The sequence below is a fragment of the Canis lupus genome, chromosome 18, assembly GCF_003254725.2.
Source record: "Canis lupus dingo isolate Sandy chromosome 18, ASM325472v2, whole genome shotgun sequence".
Taxonomy (NCBI): Eukaryota; Metazoa; Chordata; class Mammalia; order Carnivora; family Canidae; genus Canis; species Canis lupus.
In genome coordinates, this window is record NC_064260.1 from 26,549,739 (window position 1) to 26,565,902 (window position 16,164).

Genomic DNA, 16,164 nt, shown 5'->3' on the forward strand with positions numbered 1-16,164 from the left:
GAGTGGTGTTGGCTCAGTTTAATCCATAACATTCTATGTCATCACTTTGAGAATAACTGATTAGCTGTTATAGAGAAGTAACATGTGTGAGGAAGATATGAGAAGGTTCCTTGGTCATTCATTTTTCTCAGAATGCAAATGCCACGTTTCTGTGTTTAAATTCTGATTTAAATATAAAGAGCAGCCTTTGGGCTGTGAGTGCCTCCCTCTCAACCTGCTTGTGCAGTCTTAGCTGTAACACCTTTATCTGCAGCATCTTGTATGTCTCCTTGAACTTCCATGCATTGTGGCTCTGTGGAGTCCTCTGCTCCTGGGGCGTTGTGAGCATTCTATGCAAATAGGTGGCAAAAAACAACAGATCCACGTACTGTGTATCTCCTCTGCTTATATGTGTGCTCCATTGTCCCATCAGACTTCACTTACAAAATGTAAGTTCAAATATCAGTTTATTAAAAATGTCAAGATAAGGATAGTAGAATGTTATGCCAAGTATTGGGCCCTGCTGAGACCCCCTTGAAGCCAGTCCTTCTCAGCCACATTTAACAAAGCATAATTTTAGGTTCTGTTACTTCCTGTATCATTGTTTTTTTGGTACCTAGTGTATTTGCCTGCATATAACAAAAAAACACTAATTAAAGGTTGCTTTCTCATGGAGGAGTTTATTTCTTATATATAACAAGAGGTTTTAGGTGGGAAGTTCAGTCTGGTGTAATGGCTCTACAAAATCATCATGGAATCAGGATATCATTTTGTACCATCATTTCTAGACTGTGGTTTTCACCCTCCTGGTGGCAAGGTGGTTCCTGTTCTTCCTTCTTCCAGGTATCAAAACTGCATGCTAGGCAGGGAGAATGAGGAAAGTTAAAAAGATAAAAAAGAAAAAAGTAAAATGCCAAAGACACCAGCCATCTCATCTATCTACTAAAAGTATTTTATTATTTTTATTTTTAGAAACTCTAACTAGCAATTTCATCTTATCTTCTCATTGGCCGTAATTGTACTTACTTGGCCATACTTTGGTATAAAGAAAGCTGGGAGAGTTAGTATTTTTAACAGAGCTCTCCAAACAAAATCAGTATTTTATTGCTAAAGAAAAAGGGCAGAATTGTTAATGGACTGGACACAGGTACTATCTATCAAACCATCCCAAAATTTAGTAGCATACTATAATAACCGTTTTATAATGCTTATGGGATCTTTGGGTCAGGAATTCACAGATATAATGGATCTGGCTTGCTTTGGTTCCACAGTACTTGGGGCCTTAACTGGGAAGACTCACATATCTGGGGGTTACTAAATACCTGGAGGCCGGAACTCTTAGGACTTCCTGCTTGGGGTGTACATTGGTTAAGGTGTGCAAAAAAGACAAAACCAATATGGAAGGTAGGTCAGTAGGTAGGTAGATAGAAAGATATTTTATCTTTGTATCTATTTTTTTTAAGAAAAGATTTTATTTATTCATTTGAGAGAGAGAGAGTACACAAGCAGGAGGAAGGGGCAGAGGAAGAGGGAGAAGCAGACCCCCCACTGAGCAGGTTGCCTGACTACATAGGGCTTGATCCCAGGACCCTGATATCACTACCTGAGCTGAAGGCCGATGCTCAACCAAATGAGCCACCCAGGTACCCCTGTCTGTCTATCTACTGAATGAAATTAGATTGGCTCATGTGATTATGGAAACTGTGAAGTCCCATAATCTGTCATCTGCAAGATGGAGACCCAGGAAAGCCAGTGGTGCAGTTTGAAGGTCTGAGAGCTGGGACCCCGTGGTATAGATCCTGGTCTGAGTATCTGAAAGCTTGAAAACCAGGAATGCTAAAGGTAGGAGGTGATCGGTGTCTCAGCTCAAACAGGCAGAGAGTGATTTCAACCATCCTCTACCTTTCTGTTCTGTTCAGTTTTTCAGTGGGTTGGATGACAGCCACCCACCCACATTGGGGAGGACCACTTGCTTTACTCAGTACACAAGTTCAAATGCTAATTTATTCTGGAAATACCCAGAAATAATGTTTAATTGGATATCTGGGCACCTTGTGACCTAGTCAGGTTGACAAACAAAAGTAACCATTACAGGATGGGATGACTCAAGGTTGGCCTCATTTGGGACTATAAACTCGATAGAAAGCCAGTCTGTGTGTCCTGGGCCTTCCTCACTAAAAAGGCTAGATTTTGAGAGAAAATGCCCTAAGAGACGTGGGCAAAGGCTGTATGGCCTTTTCTGACTTAGCCTATAGGTTCATATGTGTTATCAGTTATAAGTGAGTCATTAAGGTTAGGCCAGATTCAAGGGCAGAGGAACCCCACCTCTTGATGAGGGGCTTCAAAGGAGCATGTGGATGGAGTGGGCCATGTTGTAGCCATGTGCCACGGTTGGCTGTAGGGCTCAAGGATCAATGACGTGTCTATACAGATATATTATTTCTTTCACTTTCATGTAATGCTGATCTCTGAAGGGAAATACAGAGCAAGGATGGACATGTGGGTTTTTCCAGGATTTTTCACTTGTCAGAAAAAATAAATGCTTAATGTCTAACTTCATACTAGACCCTTTTTGTTGTTTGTTTTCTTAAGCCTTTATAAAGAATTTATATCCAATATATCCATTGTTTTGGTATATACAGATTGATGGGGTTTAACACTTGAGTAGATTCTTGTTACTGCTGCCATAAAACGGGATATAAAACAGTTCCAACGTCCCAAAGAATGTTCCTGTGTTCCCTCCTTGTCCTTAGCCCCTCTCTCACTTCTAACCCCTCAAAACCTCTTATCTCCAGATAAAAATTGCTTTGCTTAGTGATCTTCAAAATACGCCATACATATTGTAGGAGGCACACAAGATGACCCAAACTTGGTGGGGTAGGGGTGGGCGAGAAAGAAAATAGTTTCTGTTTACATTTCGATTTTTATGTTTTAAAATGCACATAATACATTAGCACTGAGGTTATACACATTTAACTTATAAATAATGAAACATAATGGGATTGTTTAAAAATTGATTACTGATAAAGATAAGTGACCAAGAAGTTTTTAGACTACTGATTCAGATTATCACCAAAAGCAGTTTCCTCTGGGGTGAAAGTGGTGTGGTTGTTTACACATGGACTTTTTTCTTAGCCAAATGTAATAGTGAATGAAGGACAAGAAGGCTGCTCAGAGAAATGTATAGCTCTCTGAGCTGGGTCTCAGATTTCCCAAATGAGATGGTAAAATGTCTAATTATTCAGTTTTTGACTTTCTTGTCACTCATTTAAATGTATGCCTGGCATATTTTAAGATTTAAGGGCATAGGAGAGAATAAGACAGTCAACGTCTTGGCTCTTCTGACGTGTGCTTTCTAGAGCAAGAAATAAAGAGTAAATAAACACGCCAGATTTCAGGTTGTACTACAAAGCTGTGGTCATCAAGAAAAAAAGAGTAAATAAACACACAATTAACAAAATTTCAGGTGGTGCTGAGACAAAAGAGGAAGAGACAAAAGAGGGTAATGGGTGGAGGGGTACGACAGAAGGTTAGACATCCGTGGGAGACCTTTCTCTAGAAGGACCTGTTTGAGCTGAAACCTAAAATAATAACAAGAAGTCCCTACCTGAATATTGGATAGATTTGGGAATTTGAAAGCAGATGGGAATAACACATGAATTTTTATTTTATTGATTGTTTTTTTAAAGTATATAAAGCCTAGAGTGGGAGCAAATCTTATAGAAAGTTCCATGCTCAGATATCCGGGGTAAATAGAAGACAATGAGCAGTGACACAGTGCGTCTACACAGAGAGAGGCTGAAACTTACAGTAGCTTTCCTATGGCCCCTGGGTATCATGGGAAAATATCCAACAATTTTTCACACCTTGAAGTAACTGGTGGATCTGGAGAAGCCTCAGCGTCCCTACACATACGAGGTGGTGACCTGGGTGGCTTGTTCACTGGGACCAGATGGGGACCCATGTCTCTGGGAATGCCAGCATGTCCTCTGTTCATTATTCTCCTCTGCAGACTGTGGCCCATGGATGTCCTGTTCATTCTACTGGACACTGAGGGTAAAATGATAAATGAGTCAGTCCTCTTGCAGTCTTTCTGGCTCCCTCCTCACTGGTGAGGGTCACCGTTTCCTTGTATGTCAGTTTGGGGCCTACAAGAGGCAGATGCAGGAATAAAATTAAAAATGCAAAGGAATTTTTTGGTGGCCCACAAAAGATAAAGGAGGAGAGAGACTAACAGTAGGCAGAGTGAGTCCCGGACCATGATGTGGATCTGACACCTGCGCACGGTGAGGGGAAAAGAAGGGGGATTGTGGGTGAAGAGCCTCAGACTTCAGTGCAAGTCTGAGAAAGTCTCATCTACGAAGTGATTAATTGTTAGAGGAGTCCCATACTGGGCAGAAATTGCCAGGTTCTAGAACCCCGAGGAGATGTGGCCTTGGCCCAGATGCTGTGGTGGATTCCAAAGGCCTGCAGCTGGGACTGTCCGACAGCCAACTGCCCTCCCCACAGCAGGTTCTCACTCGAAGGGAGAACCAAGAGGTGCATCTCCGTGGCCGTGTGCCTGCTCCTGGGCAGGCATTCCTCTTGCCAGCTTCTGTGGGTATTTTTACATCCCCCGGGGCCCCTGCTTCTGCTCCAAATTAATGAGCATCTTAGAAAGGAACCATGAGGCAGTTTTGTTCCTATTGATACTTATCTCAAGAATGTCATTAATTACCAGAACATATTTCTTGGCCATTCAGTTTTATTAATTAGGATTTTTTTTCCAGACTGTATTTTGGAATCGAGGAGGGTAGGATTCTGACTATAAACTCAAATCAGCAAATGCAAATTGTGACTGATGTGAGTGGGTTGGAAACTTCTGTGGTGGGAGCTGAGGGCCCCAGAATGGCAAAGGGACCCAGACATAAGCGTTGTGGAGAACAGGGGAACGAAGGCATTGGGATCCCCTATAGTGTCGCAGCAGCGCTTACAGGACGTTCGCTTTATAGGAGGAGTAAAGCAACCAAATGAGACTTGCAAGCAACCAAATGGGAAGAGGGTTCGGGTTGGGTTATGTTAGAGTCTCCCCGCTGGTCTGAGCCCGTGGCAGGGTGCAGACCAGCAAGACCGTGGGTCAGGAATAATGGCTTTGCCCTCACCTCTCCCTCAAAACTGTCACCTGTCCTGGATACAGTAGAAGTGCCTCTCCTATAGGTCCATATAAACTCTCCCTGGGACACCTGGAGGGCTCAATGGTTGAGCGCCTGCCTTTAGCTCAGGGTGTGATCCTGGGGTCCTTGATCCTGGGGATCAAGTCCCACATCAGACTCCCTGCACGGAGCCTGCTTCTCCCTCTGCCTGGGTCTCTGCCTCTCTCTCTGTGTCTCTCATGAAGTGCCCAGTTACCCTGGTTTGACTTTTTTTTTTTTTTTTTGACTTGTCTTTTCTTTTAAACGAAATCAATGGCCAAGTTATTACGTATTCTTTTCTCTTTTTCCTGATGCCATTAGTGATTCTCTGAAGCAACACGTGCTTGACCCACTGGTGACCAGGAGTCTCCAGCCAGCTACCTGGCCTTGCTTGGGAAATACATGGATTTTTCAAACAGTGTGTGATGAGTCACCAGTGGCATTGGAAAGGGAAAGAGAAGGGTGGAAAATATATTGAATTTGAATGGCGGCAAAAGAAATACCACATTAGCTCAGGCATTCAACATATAGAAGTAGTTGTCTGACTCCTTGGTAATTAAACTTTAATGAGAGGTTCATCCGGCCCCAGGTAAACAGATGTAATGATCTTTTGTCCACGATAAAACCAGTATATGGGATTTCTCACTGAGACTTTCAAGTTTCAGGCTGTCATTAAGCCCTGAGTAGGAAAATTCGGTTTGCTTTTAATCCTTTGTCGTGGGTTGGAAGGGAGTGAGAGTGTGGTGGGAGAAAGGAATGTTCCTGTTTGCAGTGAAAAGGGAAGGGTCTGTGCTAGGCTGAGAAGCTTCTAGAAGGAAAATAAATCACAGAATTTGAAGCGGTAGCGATCTTAGCATCTATTGCAACCTGTCATGCAGCAGACGTGGAAACAGAGATGGAGAGGGGCTAAGACACAGAATGATGGCACGGAAAGAAGGCTGGAGTCTGAAGGGCCGAGTCAAGTACCAGCTGTGCCTGCATCGCTCTCTGTGGCTGAGCTTTGACGCCAGTCCCCTTCCCCCGTGACCTGACCTTCTTGGGCTTTTGGAGACAGTGTGGAACGCTTAGAGGCCAACTATGACTTCCAGAATCTTAGGCAAAATTCCTGGTACTTGTTGGCATTCCGAATGTAAACGATAGGTCAGACCTTCTTTGTGTATTGAGACATTTCTTTGCAGTTCCATCTGTCTGATCCCCATAATGGCCCTCGTCTCCTAACACAGTTCTAACAAGACCTTGGCAAATTCAGTCTCTGTTCCTGTTCCGAAAGTGTTTCTCTTGATGTTCTCATTTGGTGATTCCTGAAGGTTCATATCCGTGGGTCAATTAACATTTGAAAGCTTCCATCTGGGTTCTTGGCTTTAAAAATCAGTCCTTGCCCCATATCTAGCACCCATACATAGGCCTACATAACAAAGGTAAGGATGGCAAAAAGAAAGAAAAAATAGGATTGGACCATCTAAAATTGTAAAGGTGGAGCTTGATATGAAAGAACGGAAATATATAGTAGTGATTAAAGTACCTTGGGGAGCAAAGAAAAAGGGACACTAGGCTACTACAGGGTGATCACAGACCTCTGCCCCCTAAGGTAGACAATGATTCTTGCTCACCCCAGTGACATTACAAATCCCAGAGTTTTAAGCCTTTCCCCACATACATAATCTCTTGCAGCTGACATTTCTTCATCCCTTAAATGGCAGTTGTAGTCATCCTGGCTCTTAAGGCTATTGGGAGGATCAAATTAAACAATGGCTCCATGAGACTTGAAAGTGATATTTTAAAGGATTTACTAGCTGGTTAGTAGGACTTGACTACAACTGGGGATTTCTGGCAGCTAATTCAAGTCCTGACGGGTCTTCTTTTCACCGCTCTGGGGAGAAAGTTGTGAATAAGGGTACACTGTAGAGAAGACAGTCAGTGTTTGGCAACAAAAGGAAGACAGCACTATAGTATCTTTTTTGGAAAAACACTTAAAAATTTTAGTATATAGCATTACTCAAGTCATAGTTAACTGTTTAAAAACCACATGAGTCTATTCTCTGAAGGAAAAGGACAGTAACCAAACTGAGCTGTTCCTTTTTTGTGGACGTGTTCATGGAGTCCAAGCACAGAGCTAATTTCCTTCTCTTTATTCGCAAGTGAAGGTAGGCAGGGGGCGACCATGGAGTAACTTAAAGCCTGGAGATAGGAAAGCATGAATTCTCATAAATAACTCAAAGATTTCCTGCCACCAAAGAGCAGGATCAACTTGCAAGAGAAAAACAAGGGCCTAGGAAATTGGTCTTTTTACTAATGCTTTTGTCCTAAGTAATATTTCTCCAACTATCATTCAGATAGCATCATATTTCACTTTTCTGCTTCAACCTCAAATTCTTTAGAGAGGACCCTAGAAATCCATTTGCCATTCTGTGGGATGGAATCCAGGACATGATCATCATCATTATTATTATCACTGAAGATGAAGAAATCTATCACTTTCACTATTTCCTGCTGCCTGCATAATAACTCAAGCTCTGTCTCTTGGTCATCCACTTTAAGGGACGATATAATGACATTGCTGGGAATTACATATATCTACTCATTCCAAAGCCAACAGCTCTTGTTCAGCTTTAATAGATCAAATTCTATTAAAAAAAAAGTCATGAGAACAATTACTTTCTTTTAAGAACTAAAGAGTCTTATCTCTACAAAACTGAGTCTAAAAAGTTCACTGCTCAGTGAGTATCAGTTTGCTTCTGGGAAACGGCATGTGATTTCTCAGTGGTGTTCTGTCCTACCTTATAAAACTTTAGCAAAGTATTTCCAGTTATTCAACAATGACCCAAGGCATGTCAACAATCAATTTGCTTCAACATCAGCTTTTTGGGGAAGACTATCAGAGCATAGATCAGAGGAACATCATGACCTTTAACTTGATCTCCAAAAGTTCATCCGGTCTATACTCGTTGAACACCTTGAGTATACAAAGTGCCAGGTCTAGTGCTGAGTGTACAAGATGAATGAGGCTTTGTCTTCGTACTTGAACACATTTAACAGATGAACAAATGTCAGTTCTCCTCTTCTCTTTGTGGAATGCACAGTTTCTGTGAATGATGTGAAATTCCCAGAAGTCTTGGATAAGGATTTGGCTGCTTTTTCAATGCCTTTCTGTATGTGGTTTTAAGCCAAACATTCAGATAAAATTATCTTTGATTGTGTCTGTGTGCCATCTGTGTGCCATCTGAATCCAGAGGCCTGCAATCCTATGTAGTGTTGTATGGTGAATGCTAGAAGAGATGTAGGTACAAGGACCGATGAAAGTGCAGAAGAGACTTTTGGGGAGATCCCTGGATGGCTCAGTGGTTGAGCGTCTGCCTTCGGCCCAGGGCTTGGTCCTGGAGTCCCGGGATCAAGTCCCACATCGGGCTCCCTGCATGGAGACTGCTTCTTCCTCTGCCTGTGTCTCTGCCTCTCTCTCTCTCTCTCTCTCTCTCTCTCTCTCTGTGTCACTCATGAGTAAAAAAATAAAATCTTAAAAAAAATAGAGACTTTTGGAATAGAGGAAATAGTAGTTGAGCCTGGGGTCAAAAGGTGAGTTAGAATTTTCTGGATAAAAATGTGGATAAAGGTATCCAGGGAGATAACAGCCCATGTGAGGAAATGGAGGTGAGAGAGTATGACAGATCGGGACATTTTTATGGTACCTGTAACATAGGGTGGTGGTAGTTGCTGACACTAGGTGAGCAGGCTGGGCCAGTCTGGGAAAGGGATGCTATTTCTGTATTAGGTTTATCATCTTAGTCTGTTCATATCTTCTTGGTTGATGGAGAAACTGAGGAAATACTATCTTGCTCCAACTCCCCCTCTGGTATTATGACTCAAGATAAGCCTGTGGTTCAGTGTATTTGATTCCAGATGGCCTCAGCTTCCCCACTCTCTGCTCTTCCCCCCTGCTACAGAAACTCCTTCTTCCATGCAAATCACGGGCCATTCAGAGTTGTTTTCATTTGCTCACCTGTGCTGCTTTTGTCGGGAATCACATTACCACTTAAAAAATTATCCAATGAACTGAAATGTCAAAGCAGGAAAAAGTTAATAAGTTTACCAAGTTCTTCTCTCACAACTCTTTCTAATTAATGATGAAATGTTGAAGAAAGAGCTGTTAAAATGTTGACTAAAAAGAAGTTTGCGGAAGCTGGTTGAAAGCAATACTGATGAGCAAGGTGGAGGAGTTCTCCAAAGGGATGCGCTATTTCCCCGCCAAACTTGGTAAAGCCCAACCCCCTGGTGCTGGCCCAGATGCTAGGAAGTTGTTGTGTCTCTGCCATGACTACAGTGTTTGCAGTTTTATGTGTGTTTGGCTATTTTATTCATGTTTGTTTAGTCTTTCCCCAAACGTCAGTCCTGGGAAGTGGTTGATTAGCACATTTATTGTGTTTGTATCTCTCACTTAAATTAAGCACATTTAAGCCACGTATATAATACGAGTTCACTCAGATTGGCTTATCATACTTATGTGACACCTTTGTTGCTCGGTAATCATGGAAAAGATGAAAGCCTAACTTCCAGTTCTATTTGGTCTGTCTTCTGGCTGAAGACAGAAGGGCCTGAGATAGCCATCTGTGAGCCTTGCATACCACACTCCTTGGCTGAGTTTCCATACTGACATATAATGTGTAATAGTTGGTATGTGCTAGATAATCATATCCTATAGCTCATTTAATCAAATTATGTATTGTATGGCATAATACTATTATATAAATAATATGAGTCTTTTCCTTTGCTCATCTTGTCAGTGCTATTGCTGATCAACATGAGTTGACAGTATGTGGGGTTATGGACATCCTTGGGCATGTCCAGTTTTGGTCTTGATTTCATGACTGCTTAAAAATAGAAGACTTGCTACCCCTTCTTATGCCATGCCCCATTTTACAAAATCTGAGAGTGGTTAGGTGTTGTGGTTCAAAGTCCCCACAACCTGGCTGTGAAATTCTGTTTTGCTACTCACTTAATAATAAATCCTGAGCAAATTACTTGTACAAATCTTATTTTGCTTCTCCAGAAAATGAGGAATAATAACCAATTAAGGGTGGATTATCTAACCTCTGTTTGATTTATATAATCATAATTCCTCTTACAGGATTGTTGAGAAATTTAATTGATACAGTTTTTATAGTGTACTTTTATATGGTTGGCTTTTGATGAGGAGCTGCTTTCAATTTACATATGGCTAGATTCTTGCTAGCCGCCCCCTGCCCCCCAATAGTGGTACATGGGGACTGGTCAATAAATACTAGCTATTATTATTATTTTAATTATGATGTTTAGCGTGTAGCTGTTATCTCATTTGCACCTTGGGGTTAGATCATGTGTTATAAAACATTACAAAACAAAGGGGGATTGAAGATAGGGCATGTAAACCCGTGGGTGTGGTTAATCCCTGGATGTGGTAATTACTCTTATGATTTGATTTAATCCTCTCTAAATTGGTAAACACATTATTTCTAAATCTACTCGTTTAATTCCTGTAGTAGCTATATTATCTTATTGTTGGCTTGTGTTTGGAAAGTGAACCCTTGTCTGCCTCCTAGATACTTTGTAAGAAGTGAACCTGTGATCCAGGTAGATGCTAACAGGTTCATGATGTGGCCTGGTTATGAATTCAGCCCTGAACTTTAAGGAAAGCTAGATGTTCAAGAATTTTCCAGGTTTTTTCAGGGAACGGTATGACTTTCTATGAATGATGCTAAATCCCCTGAAGTCTAATGTTGGGATCTGGCTGCTTCCTCAGTGTTTTTTTTTTTTCTCCTTATGCTTCCTAAAAGAGCACTAAGCCAGAATTATCCTTGATGGTGTTTATCTGCATGAATGTAGGAGGGAGGGAAGGAAGACAGGAGAAAAGAAGGGGGGGGGGGCCTAGGTTGTTTGAATATAGTTGTTGAAGTCAGAAAGACCTACAGAGAGTAGTCAAACTCAACAAGTTCACAACCTTCGGTTCTGATCCATGTGGTGGTAAGCTGTCACTAAAAAACACTGGGATGTATATATTTTATATATATATGGCAAGGCTTTGGCTGGAAAACTAAAGACCTTGGGTGGATTCAGCATTCTTAGTCCTAGCTAGGTCACAGCTTTGGAAGAGAAGAAAGGCTATAGGATATGTTCCCCTTGTGTCTTAGTACATCTGGGCTGCTGTAACAAAACACCCCAGCCTGGGTGGCTTATAAACAACAGAAATGTATTTTTCACAGAGGCTGAAAGTCTACGATCAATCTTGTCTCCTCCCATGGTGGAAAGTACATAGGGGAAACAAGTTTTCTAGTGGCTTTTATAAGGACATTAATCCCATTCATGAGGGTTCCACCTTCCTGACTTTATCTAATCCTTATTACCTCATAGAGGTCCTGCCTCTAAATACTATCACATTGAGGGGTAGGGTTTCAACATTTGAATTTTGGAGGGACACAAACATTGAGCTCATAACTCCTGGTAACATAGATTATATTGAAGAACAAGATTTGTTTTTCTAGATTGGAGTTTATAATGTCATAATGATGATCCCTTGGGGAAAAGCAGTCACCTTATAGACCCAAAAGAATATATTCATTAGAATATTAGAACTTATTATTGAGTATTTGATGGCTTAAGGAAAGGAGGAAGGCATATACTCAGTAACGTGATACTAATAATGTCTTATATGAAAATATCATTTCCAAAGTGTTTTTATGTGATCTCATGAGATTTTTAACAAAGATACTCTGAATATTTCAGAAATATGAAGGTCTTTCTAGATGAAGAATATGAATTCCACAGAAGTTAAGCAGTTTGTTTGAGGTCACATAGACATTAAACAGCATATCTGAGACTAGAATCTAGATTTCTTGAGAACAGTTCTATATTCCCATTATTATGGAACATATTAGTATTTTTTAATAATTTTTTCCTCAAGTTTGAGCCTTGCTTGTGATTTCAGAAGTGTTCTTTTAGGCCATAAGGAATTTTAGAATTTTCACATTTTTCTTTGTGGTTTCTTTCAACATGTTTGCCATTAACATGGTTTCACTAATATCTGGTGAATCCTTGACTTGTCCTGTTGGGGATTTCATCTCTGGAAATATAAAACAATGAAGGGAATAAGTCTAATTTTAGACTTCTTTCTAGTCAAGAGAATGGAAGTAGAAGTGGAGGACAACGAGGAAAATTAACAACAGTATTTCTAATAGTGATGAAAGCAAAAGGTGATCCAAGTCAGGTATTCATCTTGGGTTGTAGGAGGGGGGATATATTTCAAATAGTCCAGATAAAAGATGGTTAAGAGCAACAGGGGAGTCTAGAAAAGAGAAAAAGCCAGCATTGAGGTTACATATTATTCCTTTGAAAAAGAAAGTACTGGTAGTGTGACTTCATGGGCATCTCTGTGTTTGGATTTAATTTGTCACAAAAGGAATATATATTACTGTATAAATTTCTCTTCAGCTTCTGCACCCCAACATACACTCTATTCATCTACGGAGAGGCAATGCAGCTAACATTTTAGTGTGTATTGTTGCAGACCTGTTCTCCATACATATACATGAACATATAGTTACTTATATAGCAGGGTAATCAATCATTTCAGTTTTCCCAGGACTGCGAAGTTTCTGGATATGTGGGTATGATATTGTGATTTATAATAAGAAATGTGTATTTGGTCTTTGACCAGTTCTTGGCACAGAGCTAAGAAAAACTTTGGAATTTTCTGCCTTAAGAGCGATTGAGTATCTTTTGTTATGGTAATGAGATGACTTTTGGAAAGCCCTTAGGTTACCTGCCAATGGGGGCTGGTTTTCAGGGGAACCAGCCACTTGATTAGAGTGTTGGCATTTTCAATACCTCTGGTGAGAGGAGAGGGACTGGAGGCTGAAACAGTTGCCAGTGGCCAATGATTTAAATCATTTGTGATTCTCCATTAGAGACTCTTTCATTAGAAGCCTCCATAAAAACCCAAAGGACAAAGTTCAGAGAGCTTCCTGGTTGGTGAACATGGGAAATGCTGGAAGTGTGGCGTGTTGCGAGAAGCCAAGCAGAAGCTCTGCACCTTTTCCCCATACCTTGCCTTGTGCATCTCTTTCATCTGGCTGCTCTTAGCTCTGTCTTTTTATAATAAATCAGTAATGTAGTAAGTAAAATATTTCTCTGAGTTCTGTGAGCCACTCCAGCAAAGCGTTGAACCTGAGGAGGGGGTCTTGGGAGCTTCTGATTTATAGTTAGTAGGTCTTAAGTACAGGTGACAGCCTGGACTTGTAATTGGCATCTGAATTGGAGGGTGTTGTTGGACCTTCAGTTTGTAGCCAGTTGGTCAGAAGCACAGGGAACAACTTGGGTTTGCAACCGGTATCTATTTGGGTTGGGTGCCATCTTCTAAGACCGAATCCTTCCCCTATGCAATCTGATGCCATCTTTGGGTAGGTAGTGTCAGAATTGGAGGAACCCACCTCATGCCAGAGCACTGCTTGTTGCTTGTGTGTGAACACCTCACCACTCACATACATCAGGCAAACCGGGAAGGTTGGTCACCCCATCCAGAGACAAATGGGTGAGAAGGTTATCTGTCCTCCCTAAAATGGGATAAGAGGAGGAAAGTGATTTAGTTGACCTCACAGGCAGGAAATGGATAGTCTTTCAAATGCTTTTTCTGGGTTTTGAATGAATGTCACTTGTCCTCCTGGTTTCTAAAATTGGTGGCTCATGTAACTCATGATCTAGTCTTTTCAGGCCAAGCAGTTGCTTTGTCCAGCTCAGTGTCTTCCTGGCTGTGGAACATGCCATTGACACTTCCACATCTCTGCCAAATCCTCTGTCAAGACCCTGAGGCAAGCCTTGGTTGTAGAGTTATGTTACTCTTCATCATAGTAGACCCCATGGCAGGCTCATGAGACCAGCCTCCATTTGGAGTGTCCTTGCATCATGAGAACTATGGGAGACCCAGGAGTTTTTTTTTTTTTAAAGACTTTATTTATTTATGAGAGACACAGAGAGAGAGAGGGAGAGGCAGAGACACAGGCAGAGGGAGAAGCAGGGTCTATGTAGGAAGCCTGACACAGGACTTGATCCTGGGTCTCCAGGATCAGGCCCTGGGCTGAAGCTGACGTTAAACCTCTGAGCCACCCAGGGTGCCCTAAGGAGTTTAAACTAGATCTCCCTCCCACCCTTCTTGGCCCTGCTCCTGTATCTCTCTCCCTCCCCTCCCCTTTCTCCCACTATATTACTCCCTCTTGATTATGTTGACCCTAACAGAGTGACTCAAGGTCCCCCGTATAGTGGTCCTCTCACCGAATCCAAAATGGGGAGCATGGGAGGAATCCCTTAAACCCGGTGTTTCCCTTTGACTTTTAGAAGTCATCTTTTCTTCTTCAAACTCAAGCTTTTGGATGAAAACTTGAACCCAGCTGTCTGAGCTCTCTTTTCTAGCAGTTCAGTTGACCTCTGGCTCTTATAATTCCTTAGTCCAGTATCATTAGAATTGTCCCTTCCTTCATCCTGTCTGGGCCTTCCTTTCATGAAACACTCTCTGGTGAATAATCCATCAAGTCTGGCTTTCAACCCTATTATTTTACTAAAAAATTTAAGTACTCACCTTCTCCTATACTGGCAGGAGGAACCTCACAAATGGCCTCATCTTGACTGTTCAAGGCTGCAAGAGGTCAGTGTTTTAAGGTGGAAATTTGTAATTTAATGGTGTAATGTTTGTAAAATACTATCCCTAATAATACAGGTTTCTCCCACTATCCCAAAGTAGAGTGTTCCTATAAAACCTTCTGCAAACCAAAATGATGTAAAGCAAAGAAGCAATTGCCATTAATTTACATGGAAATATTTTTGAGTGTTCCCCAAAAAATAATCTCTTTGAGGCTTTTCTGATACCTTAGGATTCATCTTGCTAATGAATGCACAAAATAAATCAAGATAAAGCACAGATGCTCATAAACACAGTTCAAAGCTCTGGTGTCTGATACTGAGAGGCTGAGTTGTAGTTCCCTAGGAAGGACCTGAGTGGAGCCATTCTTGCTGCTTGGGGTGTGTGCTGCCTCCACAGTGGTTTGCTGCAAAAACAGTCACTGACTGCTATTGTCACTTTCCACCTTTCTCCATAAAAGTGAAAATCCTCTTCTGATTCCTTTTGGTTAGCAAAAATGGGTACTAATGTAGGTTTATTGTAAAAGCCAAGTGGTATAACTCAAACTTTTGAAAAGTAGAGGTTACTTGTACATCATTTAAAGAACTCAAACAGGATTGAACATGTTTTGTTTTCTGACTTGTTTTCCTCATCAAACAAAATACCATAGATATTTTCCCATGTCAGGACAGAGAGCTATTTCATTTTTTTAAATGGTTGCAAATGACTTTATGTCATGAATGCGCCATAATTAATCAAACCATTTCCTTCTAGTAATGGACATCTAGGTTCAGACTTTGGAAAAGACTTTATTTGTGGAAGTCAGAAATATGCATTTTAAGAATAGATATCAAAGAATAGAATAAACTTGAAAGGGTAATATTGAGAAAAGTATGAAGAATCAGTGCAGCTAGTGAAATGTTTATTACAGAAAACAGACGGTTTCATTTATCCATATTTAAAGCAAAAAGAACAAGGAAGGGATGGGGTCACTGCTTGGTATATGGCTGACTGATGAAAGGAAGGTAGTGATTCAATGTCTATTTTGCTTCTGTTTTCTACATTAAGGAAATGATCTTCAAGTTGGAAAGAGCAGAAAGGCATTATTACCAACCTGGAATTTAATACATGCGAACATTTAGGACTGTGCCTGCAACGTAGTAAGTGCCTAAGGAATGTGTTAAAATTTCCATATTATTATTATTATTATTATTATTATTTTCTGTAGAGTTTCCAGGAATGAAAAAGGTGCTGGATGATCAAAATGGTTAAATCACCAGTTTTTCAAAAAGGAGAAAAAGATGAGTTCTGAAAAGAACACATCAATGAATGTGACATCAATCTCCGGTCAAATTCAGGAACAAAGTATTTAGAGATGAA

General features: G+C 41.0%; 1 long non-coding RNA gene across 1 annotated transcript; it reads right to left on the reverse strand.

The window, feature by feature from the left end:
• Window positions 1–647: 647 nt before the first annotated feature.
• Window positions 648–6,220, reverse strand: LOC112663744 (uncharacterized). The gene is made up of 3 exons (XR_003139349.3): window positions 6,018–6,220; window positions 3,846–4,029; window positions 648–838 (listed from the first exon to the last, which is right to left on the reverse strand). It is a non-coding gene; the product is annotated as an uncharacterized LOC112663744 (long non-coding RNA).
• Window positions 6,221–16,164: the final 9,944 nt, after the last annotated feature.